Raw genomic sequence first — 20193 nt, 5'->3', positions numbered from 1 at the left:
AAAACATTCAGATCATATGCATAATAACTCTGGCAACTTATTCAAAAATACAAAAAGATGTTTTTTTCAGATGTTACTATCGAAGTAGCTTAGATACATGTATTTACCTTCCTAGAATTCAATGGCATTTCTTTCAGTAGCTTGCATCCTCTTTCTTGCATCAGTAGGGTTAGCTGGTAGAATTAGGGTTTTCTAGGATTTACGTTTCCTGTTAGCTTTCCAGTTTCTTTCTGCAAGTAGATGAGCCTTTTTTAAGTTAGCTTTTGTCCATAAGTTAAAAAACTTCTTCTCAGAGCTCATAGAAGTTGGCTTAAGCCCCTAGCAGACTTGTGCCAGCTGACCAAGTGACAGCTGCGGCAAGAGCTAGTACTTGTGCATACATCACCATCACTTCCAAGTTTGTTACGAACTACCGGGCTGATGAAAGTAAAGAAGGGAGTCCCAGAAGTTGTAGCATTATTGTTGCAATACTAAAGCTCACCAACAACCCATCCTTATTGGTTGTTGAGAAAACCAAATATATGAACATAGTTTCCACATTCATATCACTTTATTTCTTACATGAGTGGCTGCCATGTATTTAGCCTCCATCATAAGTAGTTCCATCATTGACTATCGCTTACTCATCCAACCAATAGATCCATCGAACAACTTTAACATATATAGGCTAGTTGACCTTCTTCTATCTAGATCACCAACCCAATTGACATCCTTGGGTCCTTGATGATAGTAGATGCATGATCACTTGTGCCATGCAAATACCTTAATTCTCTTTGGCGGAATGCTCTTTTCAGGTTATTAGCATGTGTATAGTAAATACTCCCAGTGCATGGGAAATATTATTTCGAGTATAAACCATTGCATACATCAAACTACCTACATCACTTGCATATGGAATACATGCCAAGTCCTCTCTTTTTTCTTGTGTCTTTGGACAATGTTCAGTAGTCATTCTTGCCCCAACAAGAATTGGTACCTTCACCTGTTTACAATCTTGCATGTTTTTTCTTCCATAGTCTTTTAACTACACCATCTCTCTTGATCTCTATCGCAAGAATGAAATGTGTAGCATCGAGATCCTTCATGTCAAATTTGGAGGATTGTCGCATCTCCACCTCCTTTATTGCACCCATGTTATTTATAATAAACAATATGTTATATACATACAACATTGCATATATGAACTATTCACCTTCTGAATTGAGATATACATAGTGATTAGCTTGGCCTCTCACAAATCCAATCCATATATGTACATGTACACGTTCTATTACCACATCATGGGCGAATGTTGTAGACCATAAAGGGACTTTCTCAGAATATATACCAACTTTTTCTTACCCTTTACTACAAAACCTTCAAGTTGTTTCACATATATTTCTTCATCTAAATCATCTTACAAAAATGTTGTCTTTACATCCATTTTATCCATTTAAAGATTAAATTCTACGTCCAAAAACACCAATACCCTAATGGAAGTTAATTTTGCAAAATGGGAAAACATCTCACCAAAGTTAACTCCCTTGACTTAGGAATGACCTTTCACCAACAATAGAGCCTTTTACTTCTCAATCTGACCTATTGCATGAAACTTTTCTTGAACACCCACTTACAACCAATAGGCTTCCTTCCATCAAGTAATTTGACTACATTATATGTATCATTCTTATGCAAATAATCCATATCTTCCTTTATGTCTTTCAACTATATTTTACCCTTTTTCAAGTCATTTTCCTCCTTCATTGACTTGGGTTCACCATCAATGGAAGATAATACAAAAGAGGACTAGAATTCAAGTGGGGCATACCTTTCAAGTTATTTCCTTACTTGAATAGACCTCCTCAAAATCAGAGTTTGTTGTTCCACCTCTTCATTTGAGTCACTTTCTTATGGCTTCAAGTCAAACATCAGATTTTGTTTTATTTTCTCCTTTTTTGGAGTCTCTTTTGTCCTAGAAGCAAATATAACTTCCTTTAAGATCATATCTTGACTATAAACTATCTTCCTTGTCACTAGATCACACAGCTTATATCCTTTCATTCCACCCTTGTAACTGATCAAAATACACTTAACTTCCTTATTATCCAGCTTTCTCATCTTGTCCTTTGGAACATAGAAAAATGCCTCACAACCAAAAACTCTAAGATGTGTGAGTGATGGCTTTCACCAAACCATATTTCATATGGAACATTGATGATGGATACCAATTCACCAGGTAACACATAGTGTTGACTACTTCCACCCAAAACTCTCATGCAAAAACCACACTACTAACCATGCTTCTTTCCATGTCCATCAATGTCCTATTCATATTTTCATCAACTCCATTCTATTTAGTGTATCAAGAAATCGTATAGTGTACTATTCCATGTTATTCATAGAATTTCTTGACTTTTTACCACATAATTCACCTCTCATTAGAAAAAAATTGAGGTCTAAAATGGGAATCCAAAGGAATATTATAAAATAATAGTGGAAATAATAAAATGAGAATGGATTACCTCATCAAATTTTGGAAGGAAAAAAAAAAAGAAAAACTATTTTTCAACTCTTATTTTCAACTTATCTCCCCACAATTTTACTCAAACTTCAAGTAGGAGCACTCATTGGGTGTGGAATTTATTCCTCATACAAGGAGTACCCATGTTACATGCTTTCAATGGATCATGCTACACGGATAATGAGAAATACAAGAAAAAACGTAATTGCAATCATGTTTTTTCATGTATTTCTCACTTTTTGTGTAGAAGGGTCCACTAAAACTATGCAACATCAGTTCTCCTTGGATGAGGAATTAAATTATGCATCGAGTGAGTGCTCCTACTTGAAATTTGAGTAAATTTGTGGGAAGATAAGTTGAAAAGTTAGTTTTTTATTTTTTTATTTTTTTATTATTTTATCTTTCTACCTTTTTACTCCAAAACTAGTGAATCGTTCCCCATGGCTGACATCATCCTCTTGAATCCTATTGGTTCTTATAAAGTTGATTTTGTTTGTACATTTTTGTTTTAAGGCCTGTTTTTTACCACAAAATTTCTCTAATATTATTAGTTCTTAGCACCTTTATCTTCCTATCTAGTTTTTGTTTCTCCACAAGATATTTGAACTTTTGAAACTTCTCAAAAACATTTGATTTATTCTCCAGGAAACATAACCATTTCATCCTAGAGAAACCATCAACGAGGGATAGATAAGATATGGAGTCACCTAGAAATAGCACTCGTACTACCCTAAATACATCATTATCAACTATCTCCAAAATTCACTTTTCCCTTGTAGCACAAGATGGGAATCTAACATGATTTTGTTTCCCAAAAGCACAATGTTCATATAAATTAACTTATAAAGAGTTACGAAGAAAACCTTTGACCATACTTTTTCTTTTCATAGCTTAAAATCATTTCTCTCCATTGTGTCCCATTCTTTGATGCCAAAACATGGTTTCATTGACTAAAGAAGAGGTTGACTTGTCAATTTCAAATATTATTGCACTACCACATCCACTTGGGTCACAATGCCCCAACAACTTGTACAATTCCCTAGTCCAAACACCTCTTATCAATACCATATCTACATGAATCCTTCTTGAATACAATATGCACACCTAAATCATCCATTTGGCTAACAAATATCAAGTATTTATCCAAACTTGGGATTTATAGTACCCCTATAAATGTTTTAATATGACCGTTCTTCAGCACTACTTAAATTGGACCTTGAATAATTATCTTAGTTGTTGCGTTGTCCCTAAGGTATACATCCCCTCCATTATATTCTTCATACTCGTAGAACCACTCTCAATGGGGCGTCATGTGATAGGAAGCTTTAAGTTTATTAATGCTTCCTCAAGATCTAATTTTGTACTTAACAAAGCTAAATACACATATTCACCTTCATCCAAAGAATTCCTCCCTCCAATTGACTACTCATCCAATCCTTTTCTCTATTCAACAATCTTTAAATTACAATCTCTTTTATAATGTCTGGCTTTACCATAGTTCTAAAGACTTAGATATTCCTTTTCATCTATATGTTCCTTCAAATAATTTACCTTTACCTTTTTCCACCAGTCAACCTCACACTAACAGATAATTTTGTCAATAATTTCTTGTTCCTTCACCTCATATCCTCTAATAATAGAGATTCCATCACATCATCAAAATTCGACATGGTCATATTACTACCAATAGCCACAACTAGACTATCCCAAGATTTTGGAAAAGAACACAATAGATTGATATATTTTTTTCTTATGTAATAAATATATCCACACTCAATAATTGATTTGTCATATTATAAAATGTATGAAGGTTTTTGGTGACTGAATCACCCTCTCTCATCCTTAGGAAGTGAAATTTATGTTGAAAATGTAGAAAGAAAAACTCATTTTGACTTTGCCTTGGTCAAACTAGAGAAAAATTGAATTTCTATTTCAATTGAAATCTTAGAGGTAGTTAACTGAGGTGACATGGCACTTTTCACTTAGTTAATTTAGTTATTTTGAGTTGGGGAAGCTTATGTTCAATTTAGTATGTTTGATTGCTAATTTGTAGCAATATATTTCAGTTAAACTAGTTCTAACTATTAGAAGAACTAATTGAGGTCAAGTTGTGGAAGTGGAACTTCAACCACACTTAGTGATCAACCATTTAACCGATCAATCAACCCAAAATAATTATTGCATGTAGATAATTTGAGTTACCTAGTTGATATGGAGATTCCAAGGTAGTGTACTATCAGTTGTAGCATATTCCAATGTGTACAAGTGGTGCATGCAGTCATAGGAATGACCTAAAGGAATTGCATAATTCAATAGTGGGAAATTCATAAATAATAGGGACCAATTTCCCAGAGGAACAGTGCAAGGAAATAGGAGCTTAGAGGGATTGAAAATTGGCTAAGTGTTGGATAGAGTCAGTCATTCAGGAAAAGGGATAGACTATACATGTGCACAGTGTGTTCAAGCTTGAGAAAGCATATGTATTTCATCTCTATTCTATGCTTAATGAAATATAGATAGTAAGGGGTTTTGAGTAGTTTATTTCCCCTCGATAAATGTGTGCATGTGTGATGTTTCCTTTTACATATCTATGATTTCTATTCTATATGGCGAATTGACTTCTGTAGATCAGTAAAGTAGCTTCAAGTCTTGTGATTTATTAAATTTCATGAGAAGTTTTGAATCTACACATTAATTTCTACATGGTATCAAAGTTGGAATCACTTTAGAGTAGAAATTTCAAAATTGTCATTGCACGAGACTCAAATTTGAAGATCAATGTTGCAGGTTTTCTTCGGGACTTAGAAGATGGCTTTCAATGGACTAAGGCTTGAGTATTCCCTTAAGGGAATCTCGAATTATGTTGCACATAAGGACTGCATGGAGGTAGGACTGGAAGATAATGGGTTGAAGGAATTCATTAATAATGATATTTTGAAACCAACATCATCTAATGTTAAAGATCTAGCAGAATGGAAGAAGCGTGTAGCCAAGGCGAGGAGAATCATATTGGAGGGAGTATGATACCATATTTTCTCAAATATCCACAGAAAAGAGACTATGTATGTGGAAATCATTGACACATATGTTCCATAATAGTAATGACCATAGGAAGTTGGTGCTCGAGGACAAACTTTGAAATATTAATATGCAGAGAAATAAGACCATTCCATAGTGCCTAAGCAAGTTCACACAATGTCGTGATGAACTTGGTCAAGTTGGTGTTACTGTAGGAGAGGATGATTTGGTAAGCCTATCCCTTCTAGGCCTTCCCAAGAGATGGCACAACTACCAAGATTCAGTAAATGGGAGGGATAAACTACCAAATTTGGAACTCCTATGGTCTGATTTGGTACATGATGAAATAAGCTGGAATACCAGAGACAAGACTTCATCTAAGGGTGAGGATGAGGAAAATTGTGCCTTGGATAGGAATGCAAAGAAAGGGAAAGGGAAGAAATCCCAATAGAAAGCAGAATCTAGTCAAGGGGGCAAGAAGAAAGACTTGTCCAAAATCAAGTGCTTTCATTGTCATGAATTCGGGCACTATGCCATGAAGTTTCCACACAAGAAGACAAGCAAGAATACCTCAAGAGGAGTGGTAGGTGAAGTTTTGTCTTCACAATTTGAGCTTGATTTTACTCTCATTGTATGTGTGGCCAACATAATGATGGGAAGTGTGTGGTACCTGGACAATGGTGACTCATTCTATATGACGGAGAATATATATTTTTTCAGTCATTTGGAGGTGAAGGATCTCCAGATGCACATCAATATGGGATATACTGGAAGGTACAATGAGACTAGGATTCGTATAGTCACCTTTCATAGGAGCTCCCTTCTCATAATCAAGGATGTGATGTTTGTTCTAGGTCTAAAGAATAATATTGTCTATGTTGTAGTTTTGGAAGATCATGGTTATGAGGTGATCTTCAGCAAAGGAAATGAATTCCCTGAGAGACATAGACACGGGACATGTGAAGAGGATAAGGGTTCATGTGAAGAACCTCTACACACTAGATGTGGAGGATTGTGTTGCATTGGGCACAAAGGCAGAGAAGGGGCAGAGCCGTAATATCAGTGAACTTTGGCATAGAATACTTGGCCATTTGCATCATCGAGCTTTGAAGATCATGCAGCATATTACCACAGGCCTCCCCAAAGAAGAAGTAGAGTAGCAGGATACATGCCAAGGGTGTACCTTGGGGAATTACACAAAATCCACTTTCCACGATCGGGACAACATAGCACATGCAGTCCTTGAAGGGATCCGGTGTGATGTTTGTGAACCATTCTTGACAACCTCTACTGCCAGTCACAAATATTTTGTCATATTTATTGATGACTTCTCACAGAAGTGTTAGATCTTCTTCATGGGAAAGAAGGATGATACTTTCTCCAAGTTCTTAGATTTCAAGGCATCGACGGAGAAAGAAACGAGAAATAAGGTGAAGGATCTCAAGAGAAATAATGGAGTTATTGAGGAGGAGGTGTATATTGAGCAACCAGAAAGATTTGATACTTTTGATCAAGAATATCATGTGTGTAGACTCAAGCGAGCATTGTATGGTCTCAAGCGAGCACCTCGTTCTTAGTACACTGGGATCAATAGCTATCTCGCTAGTTTGGGCTTCACAAAAAATGAAGCAAATGCAAACCTCTATCATATTTTGGTAGAAGGTAAATTGTTGATTATTTTTGTATAAGTTGACGACTTGATTTTGAATGGTGATAAGAAGCTGATCAACTCCTACAAGGAGGACCTCGCAAGAGAGTTTGAGATGAAGGACTTGGGACTCATGCACTACTTCCTCAGATTGGAATTACGGAAAGGTGATGGGGAATTGTTTATCTCTTAGGGAAAGTATGCCAACGAGATACTTTAGAGGTTCCACATGGATAGGTGTAAACCCATGACGACTCCTCTAGTGACCAACTAGAGGAAAGAGGATGCCACTTCATGTGAGGAAGTGGATGAGATTATTTATCGACAGTTAATGGGTTCACTCATGTATCTTGTGAACACACAAACAAACATTTGTTTTGCAATCAACCAGCTGAACCAAGATATGGTTAGGCCAACCAAACTATTTTGAAGGGAAGCTAAGCATGTTCTATAGTACCTCAGAGGTACTACCTGTAATTCCCTCCTCCCACATCTACCCAAGTAACCAACCAACTTAGGTAAACATGTGACGAGAAGTTACTACGATATGATTCGACCTCCTAAGTCACCTTAAGGAAGTGTAACTGATGGAAGCACACCATACAGAGCTTCCACATCAGCAACAGGACTCCCAAGAACCATCTCAACCACTCAGGTAATCATCCCATGGGTCCCACTGAGTTTTCTGACAATTAAAACCCTTAACACTCCCTTTATATGGACAAGCATGCATCCATAAGGCTCCAGAGCCTGCCACAGTATGGGTATGCATGCATCTAGGGACTTTTCTACCCAGTGTTTTGCCTGCGTCTCCGGGATTTGAGCCATTTTTCAGGCCCAGAGCCCAATTCACTACCTGGAACTCAATAACACTTTCAGAATTCATAAATTACATGACCACAATAATTACAAATCAAAACTGACTCGAGGACTAGGCTTGACCATCCCCAATCGAGAATGACATTTTGTCAAAGACTTGGCATCAATGCAATCTATAGGAAATGAATACAAGACAGAGCATAAATTATTGATAACTCATATGAGACTCAATAAGAAGGATCACCACCCTCTTCCCTTAACTATTTTGACATCAATCAAGCCTTATCCTTTCAGTTACAAGTAAATACATTAAATAACCATGATAATAACCAGTCATATAACCATGCTTATAACCAGCATTAAACCATGAAAATAAAAATGAGATAACAACCATTAAAGCCACATATTAACAAGTACAAAATCAATATAACTTAGCTTTTATTAAACATAAGCAAAGTCGACCAGGTTCGGGACTTCCACATACCACTTGACTGTAGACATGCTTGAACCAAATATCTCTTTCAGCCAGTCACCCCCATGCCATATTCCAAGCATGAATGTGAGATCACATTGATAAACCAATCCAAAAACAAACTAAGGGAATCTAGAGGTTAAACCACCCCCACCCTCACCAAATCATGATCTCACCAAAACCAACACCTTGATCACAAAACCAAACCGAGCTTGGAATGCCTCTGGACTCCATCACTATCCTTGAGGAATTTTCATCTCCTTGTCTCTTAGGATTTAAAACAATTCACACCATATCTCTAGGCCCTAAACTGAGAAACCAATCTCTCAAGATTTACTGCAATCCACACTATATCATTAGGCCCTAAACTAAGACTCCACCCTCAATATTTACTGTGTATCCCGCCAAAACTAGTCAATGGATTCCTCGGCCTTTGGGTTTTTCCTAAGACCATCTCCACCCGGATTCCAAAACCATTTGGCAATTCCAAAGATAAAAACCAAGAAAAAATCCCATCACACCATGGTTATCTGAAAAAAGGCAAGGCTAGGCTGAAAACCATTATCATGACCTGGAAAAGCCATGCCACCGACAGCAAGAGAACCATATACCAACATGCAAAGCCATGTATGTCAAAACTAGCAAGGAAATCACACATGCAATATGTTACCTGCAAGTAATCCTGCTGAAGATGCTTGATCCTCCTTCTCCTTTCTTGATATTTTATTTCCTTCATTTCCTTGTCCTTCCTTTGCTTGCTTTTCCTTTCCTTACTCTAAAGCTAGAAATCTCCAAGAAAATCTAAGTGTCCAAGAGTGAGAGAGAGAGAGAGAGAATAATGAGAGAGCTCCAAAATTAAACTAACAAAAGGTTACAAACTAATATTCAGAAGGATTTTTATTAATGAGGCCTCTATTTTCTTCATTTTCTATTATTTTCCTTCCTTTTCCTCCTCACATGCAACTTGTGACCTTTCACCTTCCTTTTCTCCTATTTTCCTTTATTTCATAAATAAGTGTGTTAAAAATGCCTTTTTGCCTTTTTAATTCCTTAGCCATTGTCTTTTCCAATTTCCTTAGCCATAAAGACATCCAGTGATGTCGACTAGGATATTTTTTCCCAACATTCAGCTTGGAATAAGTATCCCTTAATTGTGGTCTTATTTTTCCTTTATTAACTTTTATTAAATGAACTTTTAACTAGGGGTTGTTATGCTACCTAGTTTTAACTACGGTACAAACAAACAAAGGGAGTGAAGTTGTATGACTTCACAGATGAAGATTGGGCAAGAATTCAATCAAACTATAAGAGTACATCAGGTGGAATTTTTAGTGTTGGGTCCACAACAGTTTCTTGGTACATCATGAAGCAAAGATTTGCGGCACTCAGCTCGACAGAAGCATAATACATGGCTGCAAATCAAGCAACATGTGAGGTGATCTGGATGAAAAAGATACTTGTTCGCTTGTTTGATCAGATGATTGATCCAACTTTGATTTACTATGATAATTAGAGTTGTATCAAACTCTATGAAAATCATTTTTTTAATGATCGATCCAAGCATATTGATATCCTGTATCACCATCTATGGGATTTTGTATAGAGGGGGATTATGTTGTTGCAGTATATTACGATGGAAGAAAAAGATGTTGATATTTTTATGAAGGCCTTGTCAAGGGGGAAGTTCGAGTTCCATAGGCACAAGAAAGGGGTGCTTGATAATCCCTTTCTTACTTAGAGGAAGTGTTGAAAATGTAGCAAGAAAATCTTAGTTTGATTTTGCCTTGGTCAAACTAGAGAAAAATCGAATTGCTATTTCAACAGAAATATTGGAGGTAATTAACTAAGGTAACATGGCACTTGTCACTCATTTAACTTAGTTAATTCAAGTTGGGGAAGGCAACTTTTAGTTTAGTATGTTTGATTTCTAATTTGTAGAAATATATTTCATTTAATTTGAGTTATTATGAGTTAAACTAGTTCTAAGTGTTAGAAGAACTAGTGGAGGTCAAGTTATGGAAGTGGAACTTTAACTACACTCAGTGATCAACCAGTTAACTGATCAATTAGCCCAAAATAGTTGTTACATGCAGGGAATTCAAGTTACCTAGTTGAGATGGATATTCCAAGGAAATTTACTATCAGTTGTAGCATTCCAATGTGTACAGGTGGTGCATGCAGTCAAAGGAAGGACCTAAGGGAATTGCAAAATTCAATAGTGGGAAATTCCTAAATAATAGGGGCCAATTTCCCAGAGGAACAACACAAGGAAATACGAACTTAGAGGGCTTGAAAATTGGCTAATTGTTGGCCAGAGTCAGTCAATCAGGCAGAGGGATAGACTATACACTTGCAAGGTGTTCTCAAGCTTGAACAAGCATATGTATTTCATCTCTATTCTTTGGTTAATGTAATATAGATAGTAAGGGGTTTTGAGCAGTTTCTTCCCCCTAGATAAATTTTTTTGCATGTGTGATGTTTCCTTTTGCATGTCTATGATTTATGTTCTATATGGTGAATTCACTTCCGCAAATCAGTAGAGTAGCTTCAAGTCTTGCGATTTAGTAAAATTCATGAGAAGTTTTGAATCTACACATTAATTTCTACATTTTTTTCTAAGGAAACAACTTATTGAGCAACTTTTTATTGGTATAAATTTCACAGCTTATCCCATACTTTCTTAACAACTTCTTTTCTTGAGACATTCAACAACATTGAAACTGCAATACAAAGTCAAATTGTACTCCTAAATTTTCCTTTGAGTTTCTCCCAATTCTCCATCGACATTCTAGTTGGAGGTGTTCCATGATACAAAATGATATGTTGTTATCAATCTATGAGGAATTACTCCATTTTAAACTTCCAGAGCTCAAACTTATGTCCATTAAACTTCTCAATCTCAAATATTGTATTTCTATCCATCCTTTTAAGACTCCCACTCAGACAAACCTATCTTCAATCTAATAAAAAATGCCTTTCTTAAACAAATCCAGGTCAAATATCCTCAATATTAAATAATGGATGCTTTCCTCTATAGTAAAAATGAGCTTTGATACTAGATGTTGGGCTTAAGATACTTGGTTTAAACTTTAGATACAAAAATTCCAAATACAAATTTGATCGAACATCTAAACAAGACTAGAAGCTCAATTAACATAAACCTTTAGAGAACATAAGAGAACTTAAATATCAGAAAATGAACAATGGAAAAACATAAAGAATTATATATATATATATATCATAAAATAAATGAGTCAAAATTTAAAAAATTATCCACATGTAATTCTTTGTGTCATCTTAGAATTTTGAAAATTTTGGAGAATGAAACTTCAGTGAAAATTTTATAGTGAAAATGCCAACATCACTCTTTTAAAATTAATTTCAGGTTTAGTCATAAAACGTATCTTCCACAGAATATTTCTCAAAAAGTATATTGAATTAAAACTAAAATTTTGACCACCTATACTATGACATTTCTCCTTAGCCTTCATAAAATGTCACTCTCTGAAACTTCCCAAAAAAGAGTTATAGCGGAAATTCTAAGATGACCTATTTAAAATTTATTTTAGGATTCTTTAAAAGTATAATGAACTGGAACTTGAAATTTTAACCACCTATACCTTGATACTTCACCTCGGTCTCCTCAACATTATTTATTTGAAACATCCTAGAAAAAAACGTTATAGCAAAAATACCAAGATATATGGACTGAAAGAGAAAAAACCCACAATCATAGGTATTATAACCAATGTTATGAACCAAATTCCTTGAAAATGATCATATTTCAATGAATAACAATCTACTTCAAAGGGAAACCTCCTTTCACAATGAATCCAACACCAAGACAAGACATGATGTCTATACAAATGAATCTCCTTTAAATAGAAGATAAAATGACATGATGTAACCATACCGCTAGACCGGCCTAACCATAACTAATAAACTCTTAATGAGTGTTTATTAGGCCTTAACATCGATATTATTAAGATAAGGGACTTAAGCAGTAATGGGACAAGAAAATCAACAACCTTCCGCTTATGTACAAGTCATGATCAAACAAGCACCTCATGTTATTCTTATTGCTATAAATTCAACGATAGTTTACCAAGAGACATAGACAAGTAAAGGAGATGTTAGTACAAGTTAGTGAAATGATCCAATATAGACCTTGATCTCAAGAAGTTATACAGTTTTTGGAGGAATTGGATTTTGACACCAACAAAATAATTGAATTAAACATCAAAAGGACAAGAAAATCAATGACCTTCCACTTTTGAATAAGCCATGTTCAACCATCAAAATGTTCCTTCAAGTATCAACTTTGAAAATGTTATCACTATGTAGTTAGTTATTTACTTCATATTAATAAACAACATGTTATTATATAATAAGTTATGACAAAGAGTAAATAATATCCTATTATTCTTTTAGGTAATAAGATTTTATCTCATAATAAAAATAATAATAATAACTTGATCAATTTTTCTTATATTTCATATTAAACTTATTTTTATATAATTATTTTTATTAAATTTCAATAAAATATATATTATCATTTTAATAAAAATTAATATATATACCATAATCATATAAATATAAATAAATATTAATCATCTAAAAATTATATTATTTCTTTATTATAATTGATAAAGATTTGTTAAATAACAATCATTTTCATACTTTTCTTTCACTTACTCCCATTAATAAATTTGCAAACCTTGTATTGTATTAAGTGGTATGAGTACAACACTTACAAAGAAACTCTATTTCTCCTCTCCAAAGTTGGCATTGACTTTATTGGAGATATTTTATTAAGAGATACTCCCTCCCTTTATTTTACGACTCTGGAGAGACCAATTTTAAGGTGGACACATGAATTAAGCAAAGTCTTTCGGCAGAAATCACCTAAGAGAAATTTTTGGCCAACTTGTTTCGAACCAACAAGTGTGGTTCATCATTAGGACCAGATGAAGAGGCTGACCATGGAAAAGGCTTAAATAGAGAGAAATGTAGAGACCATAATTTTAAGTAACGACTATATTTGAACAATAATATTTAAATTATGATACTAATTTATTAATATATTAAAAACAAATATTATTAAGTAACGACTATATTAAACAGCGAGTTTTTGAAAAATAATATTTAAATTATGATATTAGTTTATTAATTTATTACAAACAAATATTAATAAGTAATAGCTATATTAAACAACTAGTTTTTGAAAAATATTAATTAAATTAATTTATTACAATCACATATTATTAAAAAAAATCTATTGCTCGGAAATAATTAGAAAAAATAATAAAAAAGAATCAAAAAATCAAAGTCAAACTCCAAATAAGGAGGGAATTCAAAAATTATAAAAAGAAGTCAATACCCTAATCAGACAAAGATCATTTAATAAATCAAAATAATTAATGGAAATAAAATAAACTAAATTAAAAATAATTAATGAAAAATAAAACAAATAAAACAAAAATATACACAAGTCAAAAGATATATATATATATATATATATATATATATATATATATATATATATATATATATACATATAAGTAATCAATAAATAAAACAAGGTCAATAATAAAATATGTGGTTGAGGCCCATTAAACAAATAACAAAAATACTAAAAAGAGTTAAGAACGGATACGATGATTAAATACTTAAGAAAACACAAAGGATCGAGAAAATAAACTCTAATGAAGAATCAATCAACAACAAATGCTATAAAAAGGACACCAATACCTACATAGATAAACAAACAAATCAAAATAATTCCCAAAAAGAAACTTGAAAAACTAGGACGGGATAGCGACCCAACTTATATTAATATTCCAACCATCGTCTCTATTCAAATTATTGGGTCTTTTTTCAATTTCTAGGGCCTCCCTCAATTCACGATGATGGAAATGACTAACCCTAGAAAAGACTTGGGCCTCCTCAATGTAGATGTGATGCTTAGATTTATCTGCATGCTCTACCAAAGCAGAGGAGCGGGTCCTTCCATGCTTGATGTTAGTGGCATGTTCACGAATCCTTTGATTAATCGAGTGACCAGTTTCACTACTTTAGGGAGTCCCACAAGAGCAAGGCATAACATAAACACCATTCATATTCTTGGGGTCCACTATGTATTTTACAGATCTAGGGGAGCTCCAAATGGTATTTAAAGGCCTAAAGGTTGAAGCCACCTTATGCTTCCTTAGGACCCTCGTAATCTTATAAGTGGTCCCTTGGATAAAAGGAATATGAACACCAGAAAATCAATCCTTGGTATCTTTCTTAGCACTAGGACCTTTTTCAGCTCTGAGGAAAGCCTTAGTACATCGGTGTCTACTATATCCATTATTAAAGAAAACACTTAGGAGATGTGATTTATCTTCATTGAGATTGTTGTCATCAGAAACTCTTCAAGCTCTAGTCACTAAGGTGTTGATAACACCCAGATTTTGAGCTGGGAAATTATAAGAATTAGCATGAAGATATTGTTCTATATGAGTTTTCCTACGAAATACCTTATGAGAAAAAGAGCCATCACCATTCCTTGAGAGGAGGATGTCAAGGAAGGGAAGTGTTGGATTAGTGGGCCCTGACCCAAGTTCAACGTTAATTTAGCCAAACAAATCTCTACAATATTGGCCCTTTCGGCATCAATCTGCGGAGCGCGGACTGAAGTCTCACCCGAAGTAGTATGGGGGGATGTTGGAACCAAGTTTCTACACCCAAAGATGGTAGTGATGGTGTTTTGTGCCCTAAATCTGCCTTCGTGTAGATCAATAAGCCTTTTAGGGCTTATCAATATACTTTCTTAATCGGCCTCTAGACATTCGCGAAGGTCTGCGACTATCATTTGCAGATCCTAACCAAGAGAATCAACCACTTATGCACTTCTGTAATTATTCTTACTTCCGTATTTACCCAGATTAGCTCAAGTATCTAATAACTTCAATATGTGTTAATGTGTCCTACACATAAAAATATATTATCACTTGCGTACAGATAACAATGTAAAACATATAGATTCGTGCATTAATAAAACATTAAATCATGAAACCATTATTCGGCATAACATAACCGCATTTATTCATAATAGAAGTAAATAGATCAAAAACATAGATAATTCCAGAGTAACCTTATTTTATTAGTACTTCAGATCTTCTTACAAACGCTAACTACCCTGTGCACTCATCTACAAGGGTCTGCGCACTCAGTTGTGGACATCTACCCTAGGCCTTTGCACACACAGCTCCAGAGCCTTCCTTCTATTCTAAGACTCTTCGCTCTTATCTCTTACTGACCCTCAATGACTTCTCTTCAAACACTGCCTTAGACTCTTCTAACACTCTCCTTTTTATACAATCCCATGGTTCGCAGACCATGGGTGGATCTTCTAAAGCTGACACAACTTACATAAAAGAAGGGCAGAAACCCTTTATGACACTTTACATCTACATGCTCCACGACCATAAATTGCGGAGACTTTACACTTTACATACAAAAACTTGGGCTTTCTGCCCCAAAACTTGGGCTTTTAACCCCAAAATCAACCCTAGGGGACCCTGTCCCAACAAGCCCCCAACACAAATATGGTGACTCGCCCTCGAGTCACTCTACTGGCACGAATATCTTGCTACGAAGACCTCCCAACTCCATTTGAACCACTACAAATTTAGTGGTACACTACATCACTGTCTTCTTAGCCTACTCTACCAGCTGCTCCGTTGTTGGTCCTATGATATCTGCCTGGATCTTATACTGTGTTGTCTGTAGGCTAGTCAACTTTTCCTCAATGGTGGCGGTGAGCACATAAGCCTCATCCAGCCAAGGCCCCAATCTGGCCTTGAGTACTGCCTCTCTTTGTTGTGCTGCATCCGCTTGTTCTTTCAATTCCTTTGCCTCCTATAGCTTTGCCAATTTCTGCGTGATAGAGATGGTACGCGCCACCGTTCTTGCCTCGTCATACCACAACTGCAATTCCCTCACCTCTATCGCTAACCTCTATAGGTTGGGATCTTCTTGCAGACTAGTAAGTAGCTCCAGTGATTGCTTTAAGATTGTAGTGCAATATTCCACCGCGGTATCTACTACAACAACAACATTCTTGACATCTGCCTCGCTTTGTTCTCCAATATCTAGTGGAGTTAAAGGTTGTGCCCTCAACTCGAGCTCTGTAATTTTTAGGTTCAACTCAAACTAAACTTTGGTCATCTCAGTCCGCGCATTGTGTACACCTACAACCAACTTTTGAATCTTGGCCTCCACAGGCGCCTCTTCAGGGATGTGTAGTTCTGGAACAGTTCTGCACGCCTTTGCTACCACCATTGTTGTGTGCTCATTCTTCTCTTGGACCTACTTTCAGGTTTCTATCGTTTTTGTTTTCTCAACGAACAATTGTTCATTGTTAACCTTATGCTCACTGATCACACTCAGCACACGCTACTCTTGGGCCCTCAGCTACGCGATCACACCTGCTTGCAGTGTGTGAAGGAATTCACTTGGGAGCGTGTCCAAGTTGAGACCAATGTTCCTTAAAGTAGCCCTATCAGCCTCTGTCTCCGCGCTTAGGGCTCCATCAAGTAGCGCGACAGACCTAGGATCCAAGGAGCGAACCATCTTCGCTTCTCCAGTGGTCCACGATGCTAAACTAGTCAATGTCGTGCTGCTCTGCCCTACACCAGCCTGCAATTGAGTAGTTTAGATCTGCAGCTTGCACAAACCCATCTGAATGGCCACCAAGGCTTGCTTTTGCTGCTGCTCGAACTGCTGCAGTAGTTCCATGGTCACATCCCTGACCTTATCCCCAATGTCATCTAAGTCACCTTCTGTCAAGGTGATCGGGTCGAGCGACGACTTAGTAGCCTTAGTCTTCTTCTACGGCCCTTCCTTCTCCTAATCCTGAATCCCATTCACCCAGAAAGGGGTTCTCTCCTGGTCTCCACCACCCTACTCAGATTGCTCATCTTCCTCTGTCTGCGGTGAAGGAGACTTCTGAATTCTGTCAGAGTCATGCTCTTCCTCCTGTTCCTTCATGGCGCACTGCACTTCTGCTCTTTCTTTTTCCTCAATCTCCTTTTTCCATTTTTCAACCAACTGCTACATTTTTTACTTTGCCTCTTCCTTCTTCTACTTTCCTGTGGACTTACTAGACCCGAATGACAAATCTGAGGTCATGTGCCACTCGGCTAGCCAACGATCAAGGATTCTTGCTATGGCATCATCCATCGCAAAGTATGGGAGATCATACCATTTTTTTTCTGGGTCCTTCTGCACCCGAATGGAGATATAGTGGAAGTCCACTTCGAACTCTGCCTATCCCGACAACTTCTCAAAGACAAATGATGACAGTCTTGGCTTGTGGTTGATGGCCATATTGATGCTCATCTCCATCAAAACCTAGAAGACCTTGCTCTTGTGGACCCGCTCAACGTCCTTCATGGCCCATAGCGAAGAAAACTTCGCTACTTCTGGAAAATCTGTCACGATCAGAGGAAACTGACTATCCTCTACAACTGCCATGCAACCAACACAATCGACAGCAACATCCATGAGTAATGAAATATTTTGTTGTGGTCTTGTACCTCCCTGTAGTTCGTGAGGAACTCGCTGCATAGGTAGCGTGCCCAATTGAATTTTACGCCCTCTACGCACTGGGGCACTAATGAAACAACTGGTGTCGGCACCTCATCTGCATGACACTTCCTCATTACTTTCCCAGCCAATTTTGGGTGGCTACCTTCACCGCAAGTTCGGTTATGCTTGAAATTGAATATCAGCATGGTTTCTTGATAATCTTGAACTTGTCCTTCATTCTCTCGGTGAGGTCACACTCACCCACCTTTCTGCCAAATTCTTTGCCTGGATTTAGTCCTGAATGGGGTAGTCGGGTGATCCTATGGATCAACATATCAGTTATAGGGATTGGCTCCTCCAACCAAAGGCACCCATCGTGCACCAGGAACAACAACTGTTTGATAACTATCAAATTTATGGGCGCTTAGTGGTAATCTGGCACCCATAGCAGGTTCAAAAATCTTGCCTTCTCCACCCCATGAATCCACTTCACTGGCTCCAGCACGGTGACACCCGAATCCTTATAGAATACCCTGTGCATGACATTATTAGTAGCTAGGTGGGGGAACCGCTCCATGTCCGCCAAGTCCCAATCTTCAAGTTTTAGGTGGGAATTGCATGCCAAGCGTGGTCCTTCAAACGCGATCTTTTCTGGTAGCAGAGGTGTATTAAGCATAAAATTTCCCTCATCTAGGTCCTTTGGGATCTTCACCTTACCCTGGCACGGAGGGATGTATTATGGTAGCTTTGAGATAGAGTCTACACCCTCAATGTCAATGTCATTTGCACCCATACTAATTTCTTCAGCGCCCTCGTCGGATTTTATGTTTACCACTTTTCATTTCTCTTACACGGTGGGTTTCTCTTTCTTTTGGTGCTTCCGAGGTGGCTCGCACACCGACTATGTCGCTTTTTATTTGTCCTTATTTGTCTTGTAATCCTCTCCTATCGGCATAGGCGACCTTGGTGATTTTGGCACCGCAGCAAGCATCTCCACACACACGACCTCAGGGGCAACTCCCTTAGAGGCCATAGATCCACCAGCACTTGCAGTTTCTATAGGCACTGACATGAGGCTATTTAGGAGCTCCTAGGTTTCCTTAGGCAACTTTTCAAACACTGAACTAGCCACCAAATCCTCAAGAATCCCAGGATTCATGCACACTCGATAGCGTGACACAAAGGCTCTCAACATGCAAAGTGTTTTTCATTGGGTGACCATCTGTAATTTATAGGAAAATTCAAATTCAAATCCGACTGTTCCCCCCAAAATCTATTCATAAATGCTAGATTAGTAGCAGATTTTCAAAGATCTTGCATTTAAATTCCACCTTAAATGTCACCCCCCACTCCTCTTAGCCATTTTCTCACTGTCAAATCATGAATAGTGACTGTAACGGTCACTTTCTGGCTGCCCTGCACAGTCTCTCCTCCTATAGCACAGCTCCCTTCATGCTTCTACTGATCTTGTGACATTCTTCCATCATGCGCAATCCCCCAGTCGTGCAGCCCTACTACCCAGGCAGTGTATTTTATAGTCCCATCCCTCCTTTCAGCTACCTGGAGCGCTAAGAGTGTGCTCCCTCATGTAGTCATCTAGCCGGATCCCCAGTGTATGGCTTCAATCGGCTGCCATTCACCTTTCCAAGAAATGGATCTCCATTCAAGTTCACCATTTGAACTGCTCCACCATCAGTAATCTCTTTGATGACATATGGCCCCATCCAATGCATCTGAAATTTTCCTGTAAATTTATCAAACTTGCTATCATATAATAAACCAAATCGTTTACCTTGAAGGTGCACAGTTTGATGTGTCGATCGTGCCATGCCTTTTCGCACTCCTTCTGAACTTGCTGATGGAATCCAGCCAAAAACCTATCTTCTTCAAGCTCTGTCAGCTGCACGACCCTCTCTTCCAGGGCTCCGCGATCTGCCATTCTTGTGAACACTGCTATGCGTAGACTAGGTACAATATACTCCATTGGCATCACAACTTCTATGCCATAAACCAGCCTAAAGGGTGTCTGTCCAGTCAATTTCTTACAAGTAATTCTGTAAGCTCATAGCACCACAGATACGCACACATCCCAATCATTCCTTTGTGCATTGCAAACCTTCATTAGTGCATTCTCCAATATCTTATTAAATGCTTCAACCA

Source organism: Pinus tabuliformis, chromosome 4_2 (genome assembly GCF_031772625.1).
Source record: "Pinus tabuliformis cultivar Carrire ecotype Pingquan chromosome 4_2, CPIR1, whole genome shotgun sequence".
NCBI lineage: Eukaryota > Viridiplantae > Streptophyta > Pinopsida > Pinales > Pinaceae > Pinus > Pinus tabuliformis.
Note: the sequence above shows the minus strand (reverse complement) of the source record.